This window comes from Protopterus annectens, chromosome 8.part0, assembly GCF_019279795.1.
Source record: "Protopterus annectens isolate FY-2018-M chromosome 8.part0, PAN1.0, whole genome shotgun sequence".
NCBI lineage: Eukaryota > Metazoa > Chordata > Ceratodontiformes > Protopteridae > Protopterus > Protopterus annectens.
In genome coordinates, this window is record NC_056741.1 from 1,696,838,518 (window position 1) to 1,696,862,623 (window position 24,106).

Consider the following 24,106-nt stretch of genomic DNA (forward strand, 5'->3'; position numbering starts at 1 on the left):
AAACCAAACTTAAAGAATTTATAGAATTAAAACAATGAATATTACAACCAATACGCAACTGTATGAGGTGTATAACCTCCCGTCTGTGAGAAAAAGTCACCCAGACAATCTCTCTGTCCATATCTACTATATACAAAAGATGTCTCTCTACCTAAAGGAAATGTATGTATAGAAGACTGTGACTTGGGAAATAAAACTCAGCTTCTAATAGCGAATAAATGGTAAATGGATTCTAGGTCAAGTCATATAAATAGGTAAACACAGTAGTACCTTATAATACTCAAAGTCTAAACTTAAAACATGAGGTAAGATAATGCAGTGAAGTAAGTCAGTTACAAGATTTACTGCATATAAACAAAATATTAATGTGATATGCTATACTAAAAGTTTTATATTTTTTAACATTTCAAGATAATAAATTTCCTCTTATTAATAAACCTTTATATTCAGAATAAAAATGTAGCTGAGAATGAAATTCTTTCAAAATCCTTTCAATTCAATAATATAATAAGATAATCTCAATAGATAAAATTAGTAAGCACATTTATATTACTAGATTAATTCTTAGGCTGTGTTCATAACCCAACATAAAGGAAGTTTCATGTAATAACTGATGATTAGAAACCTTTGTAAAAACTTTTATACATATATGCATAGGGCTCTTGTTAATAATAGAATTACAACATAGTCGGGAGATGGTGTAGCTCAAGCAAGATAGCACCCTGACATATCAAAGATTGGAGTATATCTTTCCTCCATCTACTCATGCAGAGACTTTAAATGACATTGCTTTAAATGAGCCCCTTAGCCCCTTACTCAGTCTCACAGTCAGCACTCAATACAGTTGACAGGCTTCGAGCACACCAATTTCTTCCACCATCTAGATTAATGCACCCTCTTTACAATAAGTAAATGGTTGCGGCAAAAATGCTCTTGATAGAATACTGGATGAAATCCTGTGCTATAAAATTATATTACATTTGAATTGGTTTAATCTGTTATCAAATAAGTAGCTTGAACTGTGCACAGACGGTTGAATAATGTTAACTGAACAGAGAATAATTGCCATTACAGGTATTAATGTGCTACTGTGAGGTATTTACTGGGTTGAATGTGTGAAGAGAAGAATGAAGTGTAAAATTATTTAGTATTCAACTAACAATTATACATTTTTAGATTTGAGACATCAGGAGTCATTTAGAAATGTAACTCCTGTCATAGCCTCATACTCACCATAACGTTAGAGATCTCCAACAGTTTTCATTTACAATCAGTGCTTCTAATTGGCTAATATGTCTTCTCTTCAAACACCTAAGAACTTGATTACAACTCACTAAATATGAAGTTATCATTCAGTGAACAATTTTACTGTCTGAAAAGGCAGACCACCCTACAAAAAGATTCATTGCATATAAACACAAGTATTGTGAATATTTTACACCACTGCCATGTGAACATGCTTCATTTATAGGGAATATGTCTAGTTAAGTTTGTTTTAATGCTGAAATGTGCAATTAAAGGTTTCTACATGTTAGCACATTTTAACAGTCTGGACTGGAGCAGGATTGGCTGCTAGTTATCAGAATTAGCGCTCTAGCAGTGTAATGTATACATTAGTTTACATAAGCAAATATCTTTTTTTTTCCTTCCCCTTCCTTTTCCCTTTTAATATAAGCACAGCAAACCTGTCAGCTTAGTAGCACTTACCCAATATTGTAGAGGAGAGACAGACAGGCTATCACTTTCTGTCCATAGGGGACAAGGAATTGATGAGGCAAAGGCCCGGACGAGTTCATGACCTCAGTGATGACATCATTATTAATGCAGCTGCTCAGGACAAGAAGAAGAGGTTAAAACATCCTCTTGTGGATTAAACTATGTGAAGGGACATGTGTAAAAGCTAGCTGTCTCACAGACTTGGCAGGAACAAAAGGTAGCAAAATAGTAGAGAAAAGAAGAAATAGGATAAGTCTCAAGCTGGTGGGGAGTGGGAAAAGAAAAGAAAGTTTTTACAACACAAGAACACCAGGGCAGAGGACAAAACATGGGGAGAATGGAATGCGAACAAGGTGCACATATCCAGGAATGCAGAGACACAAAATACAACCCAGACAAATCCAACAAATACACATCAAATAATTGCCTGAGCCCAAAAACAAACATATACCACCAAGTCTGTGGACATTCAAGACAAACACACTTACACAGGGACAAAAAGCAAAAGCAAAATCACTCGCCAACAATATCTGTTCAGGGACATAACTAATCAAGGGAAATCATGCAGACAAACATGACCGAAAGCCCCATCTTTATCACTACTCACATATAAATAAATACAATAAAAGATCAGGAGTTTGTGGGACTGTGTGTGTCCAAATAAGCAACAGTCTCTGCATTTGAATAGCATGCAGTTTGTTTCTATTTCTTATTGCTGTTAGCAATTTGATTAAGAATAACACAGGAAGACAGAGGAATTAGAATTAACACTAGATAGGACAAATGTCAGTAACATATCCTTAAATTGCACACAGCACCAGAATACCACCCCTAGTAGTGAATAGAGGAAACCATGTATATAATTTGAGATGCTAAAGAATATATATGAAATACATTATAATAGATGTTTAAGCAATAACCAAGTGCATGAATATAAATATTAAACAGAGAAGAGAGTACCTCTAGTAAGTGATGATTATTAAGGTGAAAAATATTCTTTTGATTCTTTTACTCCCTTTGTTAATATAAAAATAGGATTATGATGACAGAATAAATGAAGGGAAATTAATGAAAATATTTGTCATTCATTTTTGTCTTCTTCTGCTCATCTACTTTCCATTCATTTTTTCAGCATATGTTTTGGGGATACTATTAGTCCAATCATAGCTTCCACTTGATCAATTGTGTTGTTAAGTAGGAATTTTGTTGCACTGTCCAATGAGTCAAATATTTTGATGCCCTCAGGAAGGAAGATTTTCAGTCTGGCTGGGAACAGTAAATGTGTTTTAAGCTATTTTGTCTTTAATGCTTTTATAATGGGATAAAATTATCTTCTTTTTGAGATCACACTTGAGGAATGATCATTGTCAAATCTGATAACTGAACCTTGGTGTTTTATTGGAGAGTTTGTCCAGGCTGTTTTTAGACATTTCTTTATCCTGACTCTGACTACAAAACATCTTCACAATAATGGATCTTGGTCTAGATTTTGTGAGGTAGGTGTTTCTGTAGTGGATATGGATCTGTGGGCTCGTTCAATGCCAAAGGAGGGTGATTTAGGTAGATTAAGTGTAGATGGCACCATAGAAAAAGTGTACCTATTTCAAGTCTACTTGGTGTTACATGTATAGTAAATAAACATGTGGAGCCATTTCCTATAATATGAAGCCACATCCTTATGAAGGCTGAGCACCTAACTTGTCCTTCACTTCCTCTTTCTCCCACACCACGGGCATGTTCTTACCATAGAAAGCAGAGGTTTGTGGTCTGTTAGGACTCAGATCAGAACTCATTAGCAATCTCTGCTGACAGTTTGTATGGAATAGTATTCATGGTTTTAGTCAGTTGCCCTGTTCCATGAGAAACAACTGGAACTACTCAAAACTATTAATACTGAGAAGTTTTACAATTTTAAAAGAAAATCAGGATGCATTTAGCAAATATCATTGCTTTACCCTTTCCTCTTCCTCATGTGATCTATTTATTGTGTTTCAGAATCAACCACATTACTTGTTCAATTATTTTATTGTTATGACACTAGTATTCAGCAACTACAAACCACAACAGATTGGGGTTCTTATTAGCTTGTCAAATACTCAAAAGAGTGAACGCTCTTTGATTCACAGCTAATAGACGAAACCACAAAAAGCTGAATGGCCGGAACAGCGATTTTTTTTCCCAGGGAAAAAAAACATCGCTGTTCCCAAAAAATAAATAAATAAATAAAGTAGGAAGCTTTGCCACGCACACCACACACCCCAACGTGGGGGCTGTGCCCCCCACACACCCCCTACTTAAATATACCAACTCTGAGATCGCACCACAGTGGAGGAAACTGCAAAGTCCCAACAACAGCCCAGCAATTTTTGTCCCTGGGAAAAAATCGCTGTCCCAGCCGTTTAACTTTTTGTGGTTTTGTCTATTAGCTGTTGATCGAAGAGCGTTTACTCTTTTGAGTATTCGACAAGCTAATAGGAACCCATAGATTATTATTGCAGTATTTCCATTAATTTAGTCTCCTCCCTACATTGTTCCACTTCTGACTTGATTCACTGTGGAAGAAAACTTACAATCAGATATCTTCATGGTCTTTTTCTTCATCATGTCAGTTATTGCACATGTACTCCAAATATACACAGATTCACACACAACTGCATCTATATTAATTGTTCTTTTTTTTTTTTCTCTTGTTGCTCCATTTTTGTGTTCAATTAACTGTAGTTAAAAGCCAATGCTTCTTCCATTTTATACTCTCATTGTCCCTTCTCTGTCACCTGTCTTCTAACATTCATTAGTTACTCGCCTCTGTAACTCTGAGAAAATGGAGAAGTTTCTACCTTTCCATCAGTCACTAAAATGATTTAAAAATAGATATACAGATCTGCAATAGATTAAAAAAATGAAAAAAGATATCTAGGCAAACCAAAGTCTCAATGTGCAATAACTTAGACATTACCTAAAGGAGGCACATGGGAAGGATGAAAATGACCTCTTAAGGACATGCAAGTGTTCTACCTCCTTGGCTTCTTAATACCGACTAACAATTTATTTTTGTTAAATCTTCATGGATGCATTCAGGCCAATAAGACAAAGCCCTCTAGCTGTAGACATAACATGTTACACCCTCTTTATGAATTTGCCACTAGAGTATAAATAGATTGGAAAGCATGGAGCATGATGATTACAGTCCAATATAGCAAAAAAGGCAAACCAGTTCTGTATTGTGAGACCCAGTCTTAACAATTGTTAGGCAAATCTGCTTAGGCTGTTAAGATCAGGTATTGCACTAGGCTTTAACCTGCCAGCAGTGATCAGCAAATGACTGCAATAGAATTTAAAACAGATTTCTTACAGACTGCTGTCCATGCAGTAATCTGTCCCAGACTTTCCTTGCTTAAAACAAGGCAATAGGTTACACTGTGTTTTTGACAGCATTCCCTAAGTGCTTTGTGGCTTTAAAGTTGACAAAACACTTTTTTTGTAACAACCAGTACATGGAGTAGATAAAGCTCCATGCACTACAAAGAATTATGATCAGGTCTCTGATCGTAACCCTCCATTATGTTCTCAATATGGATGTTTATAAAAAAACTGTTACCATTGCCCTGTTTTGAAGGTACAGGCTGCGAAACTGTAATCCACTACTCCACTTATATTTGCATTCACATTCAATATATTTATGTTGCTAGCTTTTACTCATAGTTATTAAACAAGGTTGAGATTCGTCTAGCATGTGTTTCAATAATAATAGTTGTTTATAAAAGAATTTTTTTGTAAAAAATGAATGGTATTAAACAGAGATTTTATAATAAAAGTTAGATTTTTTTCATATCACATTACACATATAGTTAAAATTATATTTTTATATCTATGTAAGTTTTTATATTTAAGAATAAGTTATTCATGCATTTATCTGGTGAACTGTGAGTTTGTCACTGTAATGATAACTTAATATTGAATTGCATAATTCATTTGCAATAATTAAATTGTATAATAGATTGGTAGTTATAAAATCCATTGGTGTGTCTATTTGTGTTAAGTAAGTCCCTGGTTTTTGACTTGGATGAGTTATTTCTTATCACTGCTTACGTTTTCTTTCTTGACCTGTGTTTACCTGTTTTTATTAAAGGACGTGTTGTGGGTTTTATCCCCGTGTTGTCCGTGGTACTCTTTGTGCAGTGTGTGGATTGGTTCAACTGTTATGTACTGAACTACCCATAATTTTGGTTCATATACAAATGAGTGCAGAAAAACCCACCCCAGCAACTACAGCAAGTAGAGTCAGAGACAAAAACTAGGTGGCGATTGCAAAGGTGATCCATCAGAACATCTACTGTTATGGTAAGTTTATTTAGACAGCTATACTTGTTCAAATGTGGATCACCATTGCAGTAGTCAAAGCCATTTGGGTATATTCCCATAGCATAGTTAGGACTACCAAAAAAGGGAGGAGGCCAGTAATTAAGACTCCAGGAGCTCCCCAGAGAATAGTATTGGCAAAGAAAGTTATAGACCAGGAAAAAGAAACTAGTTTGCATTGTTTTTCAAAACTGTGTGCTGAGGACCAAGTTTCTGCCTCTAGAATTCTTCTTGTGTCTGCCCCTTCTCAGAAACCAACTGCAGGATTCAATGTCCTTGATGAATGAGCTGCAACTATGCCTAGAAGTGGCTTATTGCTGTAAGTATTACAAAAGATAATAGCATGGGTCACCCATCTAGAAACAGTCAGCTAAGTCACAGGTTGTCCTTTCTTATTACTTTCAAAGGAGACAAACATCTGTTCAGCTTTCCGGAAAGGTCAAGCTGTTTTTAGGTAGTTTCTAAAATCTTACATCAACAGGGTGAAGAATTCTTTCTCCCTCATTATTTGAATTAGGAAAATGACATGGATATTAATGGTCTGGCTTAAATTAAACTCTGAGATGACTTTAGGCATAAAGGTGAGATTTGTTCTCAACAAAATCTTGTTATGAAAAATTAGGTTGACTCACCATAAGTACTTGTAACTCAGATACTCTTCTAGCAGATATCAGAACAATAAGTAAAACAGTCGTCCATAATAAGAACCTCAAATCTGCCTGAAGAGCGGGTTGAAATGGAGGCAAAGTAAGCTTTTCAAGTGCAGAATATAGATCCCAATGAGAAACCTCCTGTTTCCTAGGTGGACAAGTATCCAATACCTCTTTCAGAAACTATTTAACTTAAAATATTGTTTGAAAGAGTGGGATCTAGGGTCAGAAAAGCAAAAATGGCTGGCTAATGTATCTTGTTAGAAGAGTATGACAAACTATTGTATAGTAACTCACACAGATAATCAAGAACCAGAGGTATCAGGCCTGAAAAGGGCCCTCATTCTTTAAGATGCACCAAACAAAAAATCTTTTCCACTTGCCCATATATGATTTTCAGGTAGTAGCCTTTTTGGCTTCCTTTAATATCTGATCCACATCCTCAAAAATAAAGGTGCCTAAAATGTTTCAAGATTCTATTATCCAGGCAGTTAGCTGGAGAGCTTCCAGACTGGGTATATCAAACTTCCTCTGCCTCTGTGATTAAATCTGACTTGTGGAAAGCTTGTGGCAATTGCCCTTGGTTATACTAAAAAGAAGGGAGAACCACTGTTGCTTTTACAAGAAGGGGAAACACCACCATAACTTTTGGAGAGTCCATTCTGGATCTTCAGAAGAGACTTAATAATCAGTGGAAGGGATGGAAATGTGTCAGGAACATTCCCCTCCATGGGAATGAGAAATCACCTGTCTTCCAGGCTTGACTGCAAGGAATCCTGGAACAGAATTTCTTTAAGTTAACTGTTTTGAGAAGAGATAAGCAGATCTACTTGAGGTGCCCTCCATAGATCGATCACTTCTTAGAAGAATGAAGGATGAAATTTTCCATGCATGGGGACCTATTCTGGTCCTGTTGTGCTTGTCTGCACTAAGGATTTGCTGTGTTGGAATGTATTATGCCTGAAGAGTCAGGCTGAGTTGAACTGCTACTTCAAAATTTATCATAGCCAGCCTGCAATGAAGGTAGGATTTTGTGCCCCACCTGCTTGCTTATGTACCACATCACTGTGACATTGGTTGTGTACACTTGCAGAGGTCCTCTGGCCCAGAGATATTTCAAGGCCTTTAACTCATTAACCCTGTGTTAAGCTGTGCACTCTGAGATACTAGAAAAACTATGCTCTTCCACCCGAGTGCCTTCCATAAGCAATGGTAACTTTGCAGTAAAGTTTTAACTCCACTGTTTAAAATTAAGTTGAAAAAGTACCTGAACTTTGTTAGTTACCTTCTCAACTTAGTTTTCAGTGTGGAGTAACATCAGGTTTATATTTAAAGTTTACAAGAAAATCAGCTTGCCATGCACTGTGTATCTGCTTGTGATCACAGCAAGCCGATTCTGTATGTGTTGCAGGAAGTACTTGGATTCCAAGAATCCGATTGGCTGTCACCACTTGCCCAACATCTCTATCCCCAGACCTAAGTTTTCTTTGTTCTGTCACAATAAATAGAGGGTCCTCCAGTAACAATTCCCTTTCTTTTTTCTGTCATCTGCTATATTGCTACTGGATCCTTCTATCTACTGTAACACAACATTTCTGTGCACCATTTCGGGAGACCAGCGATAATTCATCCATCAACGGAGAATACGGCAGCGAGAAACCCTGAAAGGCAAGTGCCGTACAGCTGCAACAGAGATCTTCCTTTACATCTGCAGTAAGGTAAATGTTCACTACAGAGAATTGTGTCCTGTAATGCTGTGCAATCAATCCATTCATCCATTAATTTTTTTCTGTGAGGTAACGTGCTTTAAGACTTCTACAAAAGAAGCTTAACAAATACAATTTTCACTGATTCATCAAGGAATACTACAAGATCATACTAGCTAAAACAAAAACAACCTGCTTTGGGTGGCTGCCCCTTAAAAATTCACTTCCTCATACCCTCTAAGTAACCCACCATACACGGGAACCTCTGCAGCGATGTTAATGCATAAGCAGTACGCTGAAGCCATATGAAAAGGAAAATAACGCGTTGGGCATTTCTTTCTTGAGGAAGATGGTAAGCACCCAAACGTTTTGTCACAGCTAGTAAACTAACTAAAATGGAAACAGAAGGGGTGACTGTGGTTGATGAAAACAGACCCAGCATGTATCTGCCTGCTATGGTGGCAGCCTTAAATAAAGCTCTTGTGAGGTTACAGCCAGTTCCTATCTCTGTACCCGGTCCACAGAAAAGTGTTTCTCCTTCTGTCTGGTTCAAGGAAAGTAGCCCCAAAAATTTGAGGACTAGGGACTTTCTAGCTCCCCATGGAATACTACAAAACCTGTTTCCCAATGGACAGGTAAGAAAATGTCTAAAACATCTTTTAGTTGTCACATCATGCCATTATGAGGAAGTGATGTAGTTCCACTTTTTTTAATGTGTTTCATTAACCATGTGTATACTAAGGTAGTCGGATTGTAATTACGTTAACATTGCCCAAGCTCTATTTTAAACTGAATCTACAGAACTTTCATGTTGCATATTCATATAGTACAAATGGATGAAAGAATGCTTTTGTGTTTTAGGTTTCTTTTATGACTTTATTTTTCTGCATCTCTTGGGTTGTTCGTAAAAGACTGTACTTAATAGCTACACAGCACTCTTTATTTTTTTAATTTCTGCCCTTCAATTACAAGTCAGTAAATTGAAAAACTAGGACTGAACCCCTATTCATGCTTGTTGATATGGAAATGGAGGAGTGCGTTAAGCACCAAGATAACATTAACTTACTGATGATTTCTAAAAAGTACAGGGCTCCATGGAAAGCCAGTGTGTGCAGTGGCATCCCAATTGCTTTGGATATGCACCATCATATCTATCAACCCCTTAGAGTAAGAAATCTGGGCAAAGCCATAAATAAAAGTAGGACAAAGGTCCAAAATAGAGGTAATTTTTAAATACTGCTCTTGCAAAGTTAGAAAGCTGGTAGAATACAGGTTTTGCATTAGCATGCATTTTCTGAAGACTATGAAGTCTGAAACTCAAATTCTCATTGTTTTTGAACCTTTTTTTAATCAGCATTTTGATTGCGATTATTTCGGGAAGGGTGAAATTTCTAGCCAGATGGCATACAGCCTAAAACTGTCCACTCAAGAGATAATGACCCAGATTCAGAAACTCTGCAGTAGACCCTTTAGGGGTAGATGGATTACATAAAATCCGAGTGTTACATGATACTGGATGACAGTTAAAAAAAATTAAAGTGCTGCAATTCTGAAGTCCGTACCAGGAAGGACCAGGGATTTATAGCAGATTCTAACTTGCTTGAATTTATGCAAGTGCCATTTGGAAGAGTATGGAATAAGAAATTCCTGTTTGCAGAAGACAGAAGGATGTGCAGCAGAAATGATGCAACAAAGGGAAGTATGAGTTAGTAAAGGAGTGTTGTCAGTTTGGAAGAGTGGACAGGTGTGTGTGTGTGTGTGTGTGTGTGTGTGTGTGTGTGTGTGTGTGTGTGTGTGTGTGATTGTGACAGTATTAGTGCATATCATCTGAGCTGTGTAAAAGAGTACATTTTCAGAGCATTATCTAGGATGCACAAGGATGCACAAGGAACCAGTTATACTTTTTGAAACATTGTTTCAGCATTTCATCTGTAAAAGTGCCACTGATTTGATTTTGTACTCCCAGGAAATGTCTTGCCTTTTTTGGTAGGAGGTGAAGTGAACTGAATTTTGCCATTCATCGATTACTGGGTCTTTGTAAGTATTTTTGATACTACTTTGAATTTAGGCAAATCGGTGCTAATTGCATTGCTGTTGTTGTGAGTGTTGCTTTTATTGGTACTGACACATACTGGATATTGTAGGATTGTCATTGTTTTTTTACGTAACAGGGGTGCTGAGGTCCTGAATTTGTCCTCCTTTGGATGAGATGCCTAGTAACTATGAACCTGTTTTCAGTTTTCCATTCATTCCCTATTGCAATATTACCAGCTTAACATTTTTAATGTAACATAGGTGATTCATTTTTCAAGAGCAGCAGGCATTGCATTTGTAGATGAAACAGTGAAATATAAAGTTGTTTGCTAGCAGCAACCTTTTCATTAGTTACAAATCTCTTTAATGTGGAATTTATTCAGATGACTTTTACTTCTGCAGTAATTGAGGTTATTGAATGATATTGGTGGATTGCAAAGACAGAAGTTTGAGTGCCCTGATATTGGTGGATTGCAATGACAGAGGTTTGAGTGGCCCTTTATAGTTGAAATTTCCTGGCTTGGGCAGTTTTGTCATGATTGTTTCATATGTTTTGTTTCATTGCTCACTGGAAAAATGTTCAAAACTATAAATTTAAAACACGCTCTAACAAATGATGCTGTATTATACAAGGAATATAATTTAATTATTATATATTATAATTTATTACAATCAGGAAGGTGAATTAAAGAACTTTTGTATGGTCCTAAAATGTGTGCAAGGGGTCGATGGTTTGAAAACAGCCCAAAGGTAAACTTAATCTGCCAATGGCCAGATGCATTTTCTTTGAATGTGGGTCTCAATGCCGTTTCAGTGAATGTAAGATTCAAAAAGCAGAAAAGTAGTAATGCCAAGTCTATGTTCATTCTGATACCATATTACTTTGTTTAGCAAATGTCTATCAGTGTTTGTGGTACAAATTTTGAAATAAAAGTTTTAAATTAAATCCAAGTATCTGTAATCATTGTAGAGGTAAGGCAGAAAGTATTCACACTGAAAGGTTTGAACAGTGTTTATGGTAACTGGGGAAAAATGCAGAACTAGCCAAGTAATCAGATTCTGGAATGGCTGTGTGTATGTGTGTGTGTGTGTGTGTGTGTGTGTGTGTGTGTGTGGGGACCTAAATTGCATGCATTTTACTTTCATGTACATGTCCAGAATTTTTTGACATGAACAGTTGGCAACCCTACTGCTGCCCCCACGCCTCCAAAAAAAAAAAAAATGTGACCACTACTGCATTATTAAGCCTTACACACCTCACTGGCCTGCTGTTTCCTCAGAGTCACCTGTGCCGCCATTACTCTCTGCATCTCGACCACTAATAGACATATTGGTTGTTTACCTGGGTACACTGATCTCATTGGACCAAAAAAAGCAGGCACTTAAAGCAGATGAGTGTCATTAGTCTAGAAGTGTCAGTATTAGTGCGATTACCTCCATTATGTTGTTTCTCCTCCAAATGTTGGGTATGGGCCTGCACAAATATTTCTGTTTACAACTGTGGGTAATGGATGGGGAATCTAATAAAAACCAGAAGGTCTCTTGCAGCAGAGACAGCTCAATGATTCTTGTTTGACTGAGCAGACATCTACCGATAGTATTACTTGGTTGCAAAGTAAAAGATGGGTGGCTTATGGATTCCAAGATAACACTAATGCTGATGGCTGGCAAATGCTTGTCTATTTAGGGATGGAAGTGAAAACTGGTGTTTTTTCAAATACAAGTAACAGAAGGTTGCATAGTATTACGGTATTCCTTTGCGGAATGGGAAGCCTTTGTGATCGGTATGACAGTGGTCTCTCTTGGTTGATATTTATTTATTTATTTATTTATTTATGTATTTATTTATTTATTTATTTATATTTGTTGACTGGGAGTGTCTGACTGGACGTAGGTCCATTTTCAGCAGAGGCCCGGGGAGAACAGCTCTAAGTTAAAATAAACAGACAGTAGTTACATTGGATTACATAGCGATTAACAATATAACATAGCAATTACTTACAACATATTTACAGATGAAGAACATAGTACATCAGTAGACAACTAGAATCTTTATCTGTGAAGTACATAACAGACATTTACAAATGTTACAATATGAAGTTCCTGCTGTATAATAAGTACTAGGCTTATGAGCATCTGAGCTTGCTATAATCAAGGTAGTTAGTGAAGTGGAAAGAAAGGTAGTGGTTAAATGGGGTGGGTGATTTTAGAGTGGGAGTTGCAAGGGCATAGCCAGCATGTTTTTAGGTGTGCTTTTAGTAAAGTTTTGAAGTGGGTGCATGATGGTACGGAGGTAATTGTGGGTGGGAGGGAGTTCCATAATTTGGCTATGGTGCAAGAGAATAGTGCTTCACCAGCAGAGTTATTTTCTTTAGTGATCTGCAAGTGATTTTTGTTGCTGGATCTTAGTGGTCTGATGGTGCGATAGGGTTGGAGTAGATTCTGGAGGGATGGGACATTTAGTGGATGGTTTACTAGTTTGTGGGCGAGTGAGAGTTGATACCATTGAAGGAGATGAGGGAGTTCAAGCCAGCCCAGTTCAGCAAATGAGAGACAGTGGTGACTACGGTAGGATGCCCCTGTGGTGAATTTGGCGATTTTGTTGTAGCAGGTTTCTAGCTTGTTTAGATCACATTGCCTTAGGTTGGTATATATTGGAGAGGCATAAAGTAGGGTGGAGATAAGGTGGGAATTTGCTATTGAAATATTTGCTGCTTTGGTGAGAAGTTGCTTATTTCTGTATAACACTCCTAGTTTTTTGTGGACTTTTTTATGGTCATGGATATGTGAATATCAAATTTTAGTTTAGTGTCTATTTCCACTCCTAGCAATTTGGTGTGTTCAGTTGGGTATATAGTGGTGTTGTCTTTTGCTGTGATGTTAAAGTGAGAGTTGTTTTGAGTATATTTGGTGCAGATACAGATAGGGTGATGCATCTGCATATTTTGGCTGTAGTTCATTTAGAGGGGACATTTTTTCATTTTTTTCCTTTTTTACAGGTGGATGGAGTGGTAATGTGGCATATGACCCAAGGGGCAGACTGGCCAGATTTTGTGCTATTCAAAACAGTGACTGTATGTTTCATTCTGGTGCATGTACATGGTAGGAAATGTGACTGGATGGTCATTTGGGAAATGTTTCATTCTGGTGCTTGTGCACACATCAACATTTTATTCAAGAGGTTGCTTGGGTGACTGCTTCATTTGGTGGTTGCACATACTAGGAAGTACTACTGCTGGGTCATTTGGTGAAACGTTTAGTTTAGATGATTGTGCATATCTCAACATTTTTCTGAAGGGGTCATATGCGTAAATGTTTCATTTTGCCACATGTGTATAGCATGTACTAATGAAAATGCTGGTAGGGGAAATAATTCATTTGTGTACCAGGGAAGTGCTTGTGCATACATGGTTAGACTGCTGAATATTGTAGTACATGTACGATGTAACAAGCATAGGTTATCTTTAGCTCAGGTTTCAGTGATGGTTATTATAATTTTTTTTTTATGTATCCAGCTTTCAAGAATCATTTATTATCTGTTAACAATATGCACATACTGTATTGAGGAAAACTGATGATAAATATGTCTGAAAAAATTATGGCTAACAAACAGTGCTGTGTGTTATTGTAACCAGAGGGATAGCTGGGTGAGATAACTGGAATTACTACTTTTTGGACTAATTCTTACATGGATGAACCAGATAAGTTTGACATTTCTGATTGTATTATTTTATTTCTGATTATACTCAGTAGTTGCCTGAGTGAGGCAAAGGTTATTACTTGCTGACTACTACCAGCATGCAGCTAACATATGTTTTGGGCATTTTTCCACACTTTGTCTGTCATGTGTGGAAACTAGGTGGTAGGAGGATAAGTGTTATACTATTTCTACTGAATTATAATGAATGCCTACTCAAAGGGTTATGTACAGCAATTATCACCTGTGTCTCAGCATGCATAGCTTTCAAGTGATGAAATGTAGCTCATTAGCACATTAACAATATGTGCAGTTCCACTATAGTACTGAGTCATTATCACTTCAGGTAAAACTCTCAGCAGCTGTCACTGTTGAGTAGAGGTCATTATCACATTGATGGATGCACAAGCCAGATCTGGGTTTTTGTCTATGTGGAGTCATTTCAAGGCATCCCCCACCAGTTTCTTTCTATCATTTACAGGTAATGCATATGATATACATATATATGCATTCTTCCAATACATCTCTCAAACATCAGTAGTAACCTGTTTGCATTTCTTTCCTCTGCAGGTGTGTCTACCTTGTGACAGTGACATGGCTTCATGAACAGGAGACAGACAAGTGAGAGTGTGGATGTATGACCATTCCTACATTCACTGGGCTGCCAGCCATGCCTCACGAAGTGAAAACCACTACAACTTGAGCTTCCCCACATCTAGTGTGAAGGTATATTGGATTGCAAGAAGAGGTATGCATTGGAGTGGACTCCTGCAGTTGTTGAAAGAGAAGGGTTCTATCTACCCTGAGCCTGACATTCTTGTGCTGCACATTGGAGGGAATGATGTCATCACTCACCCACTCGGAAGGCTATGGTTTCAAATCAGAATGATTTTTGAACACCTGCAGTCATGGTGGCCATGTTGTCATTTTGTGTGGTCTAACATAATTCCTCACCAGATATGGAAAACAGCAAACAGTCAATGAGCAATGCACAAGGCCAGATGTTTACAGAATGGATTCATGCATGGCTTGATACACAGGGTCAGTGGATCAACAATCTGCCATGACAGCATCACCACAGAAGATGTTTGCCTTTTCTGAAATGATTAGGTTCATAGGTTCATAGGTTAGAACTAGGCTAACTGCTCTTGTGAGCCATTTCAAGCCTAGCCAATTACCCCATGTGAGAATCAAACCCTGCACCTTGTGTCTGTAAGGTAAACACCTTGACCATTATGCCATCCTCCCACCCGCTGATGGCATTCACCTAACTGAGGATGGAAGTACTGTTCTTGACTGATCTCACCAATGGTGTGATGACAGCTATGCATGATATATTGGTAACATGCAGCTAGTGAGAATGAATGGAAAACAGCCATGACCAGGTAGGACCAGTATGGTAAAAAAGTCTATTGTTATATTTTAAGAACACCATTGTCCACTACTGATGACACAGGAAAAGAACTGCTAGGGAGCTTGTACACATGCTGAATAACAGTCCCATTTTCAGATTGCAAAAGAACTATCTGTATGCTGTGCGCAGGTACAGATAACCATTTGATTATGAATTGTGTTATGTAAATTATGATATTTTTCTTAGTAGGGAGATGGTGAACATACTGAGTAAGAACTGTTTGAGAAGAGTGCCACATAAAAGATAATATGTCAATAACCATCCTGCACACATATCACAGTTTGGTTACAATTATGGTTATGAGAGTTATGATTTCTTTTGCTATTGTGCTAAATAACTTTGTCAGGGAATATGTCATCAGGTTAAGTAATACCTCATTTTGAAGGCAGTATTAGTAGTTACAGGATGGAAAAACAACTGTGTCTGTATGCTGGACAAATGTACAGATATATTTTGTTTAGGACTTCGGCTATGGAAAGTATAATTTTTTTCATATTTTGGTAAATAACTTTGCATGTAAATGCACCAAGTGATATCTGATTTTGAAGACAGTGTTAGTCCTTAAAACATGATAAAAGAACTGTGTCTGTATGCTGTACACATGTACAGGTATCAGTTTGTTTAGGACTTAGGTTATGGAAATTATTAATTTTTTTATATTTTGGTAAATAACTTTGCTAGGGAGCAATTAATTGTGGTAGGTAATACCTCATTTTGAAGACAGTGTTAGTCCTTACAACATGGTAAAAGAACTGTGCCTGTGGTCTGTGCACATGTACAGATATCACAGTTTGTTTAGGACTCGGGTTATGGAAGTTATGATTTGTTTCATATTTTGGTTAATACCTTTGCTAGGGAGCATGTAATTGTGCCAAGTGATGCATCATTTGAAGACAATGTTTGTCCTTACAACATGATAAAAGAACTGTGTCTATATACTGTGCACATGTACAGATATCACAGTTTGGTTAGGATCAAGGTTATGAAAATTATGATTTGTTTTTCATATTTTGGTAAATAACTTTGCAAGGGTTTATGTCAATGTGCTAAGTAATACCTCATTTTGAAGACAGTATTAATAGTTACAACATGGTAAAAGAACTGTGTCTGTATGCTGTACATATGTACAGATATTACAGTTTGTTTATTCTTGTAGGGTTATGAAAATTATACATTTGTAATATTTATCATTATTATGCCCATATCTTTGCAAGGGACCATGGTGATGACACAAATGATGCATCATTTTGAAGCTGACATTGAGCCACACAACTTGCACACTGATATGTGGTCTCTGTCTGTTACAGGTGATGAGATATTATGCTTTATCAGTTATGAGAAATATAATATTAATCATATTTCTGTGAATATCTCCATAGTCAAGCATTACACAGTAATTTCTTATACCACAGAAAAAAGAAGACTCCACAGCAACCCTGAAGAATTTAATCCACTGGAAGACAGAATTCACAGTAACAAAAATACAAAAACAATACTCAGATTTCGTTCTCTCTAGCGCCTCGGCAATTAGCCTTTACAGAGTAAAAGATGTTCTTATACTAACTTTCAACTCTTTTTATATCTCACAAACCCCTCCCAAATCAATTCACAATCAATTATTCAATTAATTCAAACAATTAGTTAAAAACTTAAAAACATAAAAAAGCATAACTTTCCATTAAAAATGCAATTGTTAAAGTAAACTTTTCCATGAACAGTCACAGTTTAGCCCATTTGGTTTGAGTGTATTAAATTTCAGTATCAAATACAGTTCCTTTTTCCTTAACATTTGTTTTATACATTTATCATTCAAATATTTAGTATTTTGAATACTATCTAACACTGTCACCTTAATACCATCATTTCTCCCTCCATGATGGCTATGAAAATGAACAGCCAAGGGACTAGTTTCTTTATTATTTGTAATGTCTCTGACATGCTCTTTAATTCTACAAGCTAATGTTCTTTTGGTCTCTCCAATATAATACTTTTTACAGCATACAACATAAAAGATGAGGATGGAAAGGCGGCCATTAAATATTTTATAGGTGATACGGATGCAGTTAAATATGTATTGGAATTAATTGATATATGTTTGAAAAATAATATATTTGAATTTAATGGTTCAATATATAGGCAAAAGCAGGGCATGGCGATGGGGGCGGCCTTCGCCCCAAGTTATGCAAATGTATTCATGGGATATTTTGAGAATAAATATATATACACTAATTCTTTTTTTAAAAAATATGTGTATAAATACTACCGTTTCATTGACGATTTGTTGTTCATTTGCAAAGATGGACAAGAAGATGTGCAAAAGTTTTTGAAGGAAATACAGAGCAATAGTATGGGTATAAAGTTTGATGGATTTCAAAATGGGCAGAAAGTGCAGTATTTGGATGTTTCACTAATAGGACATAATAATAAGTTGTTAGAATATCAAATTCATAGAAAATTTCAAGGAGCAGGTTCAGTATTGCATGGTACTAGTTACCATCCCGCACACATTATTAAGGCAATTCCGTATACTGAGTTCAATAGGGTGAATAGATTGTGTAGTAACCCTAACATTAAAGAAAAGGAATATGTACAAAGTTATAACAAATTTAAACTGAGAGGTTATGAGGAGTATTATCTTAAAGAAAGTTTAAGAAAAGTTAAAAATCAAGGTAAATATAATAAAGGGGTGATACGGAATGTATCTCAGGAGCCAAAGGATGTAATGTATTTTGTTTCTACCTTCTCTATATTAACGGAAAACATTAATGAACATATTATATATAGTTGGAATGTATTAAAAAAAGAATTGAATTATTTGTCAGATAAAAATATTAGTTTTTCATATAGAAGGGGCAGAAATATCCAGGATTTTTTGGTGCATAGTCGGTTTAAAATGCCAAATATGTTAATGTATACACAAGTTGTTCAACAGGGAACGAAAAGGTGCGGTAAATGCACTATTTGTAGGTTCATTGTTAAACAATTTGATGAAATTAATGGAATTCCCTTTACAGCAAGGGGAATTTATAACTGCAACTCAATAGCAGTAGTTTATGGTATTGAATGTCCCTGTAAAAAGTATTATATTGGAGAGACCAAAAGAACATTAGCTTGTAGAATTAAAGAGCATGTCAGAGACATTACAAATAATAAAGAAACTAGTCCCTTGGCTGTTCATTTTCATAGCCATCATGGAGGGAGAAATGATGGTATTAAGGTGACAGTGTTAGATAGTATTCAAAATACTAAATATTTGAATGATAAATGTATAAAACAAATGTTAAGGAAAAAGGAACTGTATTTGATACTGAAATTTAATACACTCAAACCAAATGGGCTAAACTGTGACTGTTCATGGAAAAGTTTACTTTAACGATTGCATTTTTAATGGAAAGTTATGCTTTTTTATGTTTTTAAGTTTTTAACTAATTGTTTGAATTAATTGAATAATTGATTGTGAATTGATTTGGGAGGGGTTTGTGAGATATAAAAAGAGTTGAAAGTTAGTATAAGAACATCTTTTACTCTGTAAAGGCTAATTGCCGAGGCGCTAGAGAGAACGAAATCTGAGTATTGTTTTTGTATTTTTGTTACTGTGAATTCTGTCTTCCAGTGGATTAAATTCTTCAGGGTTGCTGTGGAGTCTTCTTTTTTCTGTGGCATAAGAAGTTTTCCTTGAGTGTTCGTTGTGGTGTACATTACACAGTAATGATTAAGATATAATTTTAAAGCTTTCATTCATACAAACAAATCAATTATAAATTGTATGGGTCTACATGGTACATTCACCAAGATATTGTGATTTGTTTTACCAAAAATGTAAAAAAATATGCAGAATATCACCATTCCTTGGCAAATATTTAATAATGACTTAGATACACACTATCAATATTTACACTGTTGGAAAGGTCACTATCTGCTGAACAACTTTCTCATTTGCATTTTTTATCTAGCTATTATGGTAAAGGGTTATGATAATTTGTTTTCTGTATGGTATTACAAATGGATTATCTGAAAATGAGCTCAGGTTGCACTGTTGTTCCTATGGTGGAAATAAGCAGGCAGCATTTTCTGAACAACTCTGGAGTGAAAGAGTTAAAGCACTAATGACAGTCAAAATCCCTCTGACAGTTATGTACTTCTGTCTGTCCACTGGGTTATACTCTACCCCTTTTGAAACTGCTTCCCACACCAGGTATAAAGAGGAGGGGAATCAGAAGGGAAAATGGAAGACCTCGACTACAAGCTTTCTGATCTACCATTATCCACTCTCCCTCTTTACAAACCCCAGAACAGGAATCTGCAAAGTCAAAGGTTTTAGACACTGAGCCTAGACTGATCTGAGGTACCATGACTTTTCCTTATGTGTAGTCTGGCAAAAACCAGTATTATTATCATTGATGTCATGTACCCTAGGGCCATAAGAAATTCCCTTACAGAAGTGTGGCTTATGCTGGAGAAACTTAGGAAGAACTGCTAGAGCATCTCTATTTTGGTTGGGTGAAGGAAGGCTTTTCCTGCAGCCAAGTCTAATAGACATCCCAGGAAAATCATTCTCCGGACCACTAATGATTGGCAGTAGATTTTTTTATGGTGCCGAGTTGCCAGCCCGACGACCAACCTTCAGTGATGGCATGCCCATTCATGCATGTCTTTCGGAGGCCACTCAACCACGGGGAGGACATGCAGACTCCACACAGAAGGCACTCTAGCCATGAATCAAACAGGAGGACATCTTGCTGTGAGGCAACAATGCTACCGCTGTACCACCGTGGCTTTCAAGATGAGATTAGAGAATAAAACTTGTACAAATTGATTTAGAACCCCAGACTGAATACACTTTCCTGAAAAGTTGCTAAAGACTGATGATAGCTGTAAAAAGACTTTGCAATGATAAAGATAATCACCCAAATATGGAAAGATATGAATGCTCTGGAGTCTTCAATAAGCAATGACTGGAGCTAGGCATATTGTGAATACCCTTGGGGCAGTGGACAGTCCAAAGGGTAAAGTATAGAACAAATAATATAATCCAGATACAGCAAATCTTAAGAAATGCTTGAAATGCTTGACAATAGGAATGTAATGATAGATGTCCTTTAGGTCCATCTTTACCATGAAAGGTAAAGGAGGAATCAGAGGTACAAGATTTTGAAGTGATATCATCCTGAATTTTAAAGTCTTGACAAAAAGATTTAGAGCAGAATGGCCAGCAGTGACCTCCAGAATCCTTCTGATATGGAAACTAGAAATATATTTGTATAATAGCCATTGGCTAATAAGAATTAGAGGCATTGGTTTTCTGACTACATGATACAGCATCTTGTGCAAAATGAGAGGAAAAGAGAAAGTTTCTTTCCTTGGGCAAGACAGAATCCCTTCTAACAGAGGAAATAATTCTCATTGCCAAGAATAACCATGTTGGATTACAATCATAACCTAACTGTCTGAGACAATCTAATGTGATAAGGGAAGTTTAAATCTCAAGTAAGTGTTTGTTTGGCCTCTTTGCTGTTCTCTGCCTGAATATTGCTGATCTCTATCTGCGTTTTATTTTGAACTGAAGTTTTTCATTTAAGGCTTGTTCACTTCTATTTTGTATCTTATTCTTGTATTACATTTGTTTTGTTTTAAGTCTTCTGTTGTGTTGGAATTTTAGGAGGTCTTGGCTAGGGTCAGTTAGAAAAGTTAGCAAATAATTCCTTTGCAAACAGTGAATAACATCAGTTAATTAGTTTGAGGAGCTGAGAAACAGCATTGCTCTTTTAGTTAGAAATATCTTTATATAGTTGAAATGTTTGACCTACTTGATGTACCCTGCCTAAATATTGCTGCTCTCTGGTTGCATTTTATTTTCCCTCCCACCTGCCCAATTGTTATGTTCTTAAACTTGGTGGCTTTTGAGTTGCCTGCCTCTACTATAAATCTGATTTTGGACACTCCTCCCAGTCCCATCTCATCATCTCATTCTACTGAGTACAGAGAGGTCATTTCTCAACCTTGAATTATCTTCTGTATCCTCCCTTCCCACTTAACCTAAAAAATATGCACTTTATTCAGCTGCTTTTGCTTTATTTGTGTTTCTTCCAACTTTATTACTTTATTTTGCTTTTGCTGCTTGTTCTTAAACTGTTCGAATGCATTTATTCTGCTGCATTTATTATTGCTTGTTAGTAGCCTGATTAAATTGTAACTCCTATTCTATGCCTCTTGCTTTTGGTTTAAGCACTTGGGCTTCAGGCCAGTTGTCTTACATTAAGAAGGTTTGTGGTCTACACTCTTGTGGTAGGAGAGGAAGCTTACACCCTTCTAAGTTGGGAATTGCTGGTTGAAGGCTTAGTGTGTCTTTTATTTTAAAAGTGCCTTAGTTCTGGTGTAAGTACTTGGGCTTCAGACCAGATATTTTACATTAAGAAGGTTTGTGGTCTACACTCTTGTGGGAGGAGAGGGTAGCTTCTGCCCTTCTGAGCTTGGAATTGCTGGTTGAAGGCTTGTTGTGCCTGCTTGTTTGAACTGTTTTTTTCTTCTGAAGTTGGTTTGCTGTAGCATAGACTAGATTCAGACCTGCTGAACCTATCTCTGTTTATATAAATTGAGTACTAAACCAGGTCATCTTTTGTTGGAGAGGTTACTGCTGAACCCTAGTGGCAGGAGTGTGCAGTTAAAACTTTTCTGACTGAAGGTTGCTGGAACAGGGCTCACTTTTGAGCTTTTTTATTGGTTAATTTGTTTAAATCAGTTTTCTCTCATTTGTGGCATAAGCAAATCCAGGCCATCTACTGATCTCTGCAAAACATAAGTAGGATTTTTCACTGTATATTGCACTTTTGAACTATATTTTTACCATATCACTGCTTATTTGAACTGTGTTTTTTTCTGAAATTGTTGTACTTTGTTTGCTGTAGCATAGACTATATTCAGACCTCCTGAATCTAGTTCTGTTTGTATAACTTGAGCACTAAACCACTCCATCTTTTGTTGGAGAGGGTTCCTCTGCAACCTAGTAGCAGGAGTATGGAGTTAGAACTCATCTGATTGAAGGTTGCTGGAACAGGGCTCAGTTTTAAGCTTTTGTATTTGTTATTTTGTTTAGATTAGTTTGTGCTCATTTGCTACATAGCACAGCTTTTGCACATCGCTTACTGCCATGCAGTAGTGGGTACAGTTGGTGGTAATAGTTGCAAATACTTTTGCTAGCAAATTTTCCCTTAGTACTCTGCTGGTGCTCAATTGGTGAGTTCTTGTGGTTGTCCCTCACTGACAGGTGATACATTCAGTGAATCTCCTGCGGTACTAACACAGATCCTACCCACTAGCCCTTCATATTTTTTGTCCACATCTCCTGTGCTCTGCTTCACTTGGTCCTTCCTGTCCTCTCCCTGTTTTCTCATCACATCAACTTACCTAGTATTATGGATGGACAATTTCCCACTGTTTCTCCAGCCAGTCTGGTTGACATGGGCATCCTGAGGCAATGTAGCAGTTGTCTCATGTACACTGATAACCCACCTCTTCTAGTCCACACAAGTTCATTGTGTAAGAGATGCATCTAGAATAAGAACCCAGAATCCAGGCTCTCACATTCACCAGTCAGTTCATCTGATGCTAAGCAGGTTTTCAGCATGCACATCTAACCTCCTGCACCTACCAAACCAACAGCATGTAAGCCTATATATGTTGAGGTCCTTAGAAGAAGCATACCTAAACATCAGAGACCTCCCAAACATAAACACAAGCACGTGTCACATAATACATTCTCTGCAGAACATAGTACACATAATATATCAGACACTACTGTCTCACCAGTCAAGTTCCTAAGGCATAACACAAAAACAAACATCTTAGTCATAGGTGACTCAATTGTGAGACACACAGATGTCCAAGTCACAAGGCTGGATAAGGAAAAGGTCACAGTCAGCTGTCTGTCAGGTGCCAGCATCCACCACATCACACACGCACTCAAGTCACTCAACAACAGGCACTGTTACGATTACATCATAGTCAGTGTTGGTATGAATGACTTGAGATGTACCTCACTAGACTATATGAAGAGAGACATGACCGAGCTCTCTGATTATGTGTCTCAGGCAGGTATACCCCTAGCTTTAAGCAACATTTTACTGTCGCCTATGATGATACCTCAATACAAACAAAAAATGTTTGACTTCAACTATTGGCTTAATTTGTGGTGTCATTCAAAGGGGATCCAGTATCTGTCAGCCTGGGATGATATGGCCAACAAACCTCAATGTTTTGCCAGAGATGGTCTTCATCTGTCAACCCTGGGATTTTGATTACTGGCTAAGACTGTTGCCATCCCCATAGTCCCTTTTTTAGGTAATGTCACACGAACAAAATTCCCGACCTAAAATGTCCTCTAAAAACAACTTCAAGGTTATGTTGCTAAACATTAAGATTCTAAACCAGAAACTGCATTCACTGGAAGTAGTCCTTTCCCTGGAAGGTGCTGACATTTGTGATGTCACTCAGACCTGGTTTAAGGCTGCAGAGAGCACCCCAGGTATACCAG